Source organism: Eretmochelys imbricata, chromosome 14 (assembly GCF_965152235.1).
Source record: "Eretmochelys imbricata isolate rEreImb1 chromosome 14, rEreImb1.hap1, whole genome shotgun sequence".
In the NCBI taxonomy this organism is placed as follows: domain Eukaryota; kingdom Metazoa; phylum Chordata; order Testudines; family Cheloniidae; genus Eretmochelys; species Eretmochelys imbricata.
Genome location: NC_135585.1, coordinates 48,489,420 through 48,490,058, shown reverse-complemented (window position 1 = coordinate 48,490,058; position 639 = coordinate 48,489,420).

Below are 639 nucleotides of genomic sequence, written 5' to 3'. Positions count from 1 at the left end.
GGAAAAGTCTGTTAACGTGTCTGGGGTTGGAGTGGAAATCCTCCAGAGACGTCTCCATGAAGCTCTCCTGGAGGTACTCTAAAAGCCTTTGCAGAAGGTTTCTGGGGAGAGCAGCCTTATTCCGTCCTCCATGGTAGGACACTTTACCACGCCATGCTAGTAGCAAGTAATCTGGTATCATTGCATGACAAAGCCTGGCAGCGTATGGTCCCGGTGTTTGCTGGCATTCAAGCAACATCCATTCTTTATCTCTCTGTGTTATCCTCAGGAGAGTGATATCATTCATGGTAACCTAGTTGAAATAGGGGAATTTAATTAAGGCGACATTGAGAGGTGGCCATTCCTACTGGGCTGTTTGCCTGTGGCTGAAAGGAAATCCTCCCCACAGCTAGCCACGCGGTGGAGGTAGGGGGGAGCTTTGGCGCTGAGCTGTTCATGTTTGGCTAGCAGGGATCTTCCCTGATACCAGCCACACAGTGTGGGGAGAGATAAAGCAATCATCCCAGAAAATTGAATGGCGGGGCGGGTTAGTTTGGTTTTTGCTGCTGCACGTTAACAGGAAAACCGCAGCACTAAATGGCCAACTCAACCTGCTTTGCTTGGTATGGGAGAGGAGGGCGCTGCTGTTATGAAGGTTGC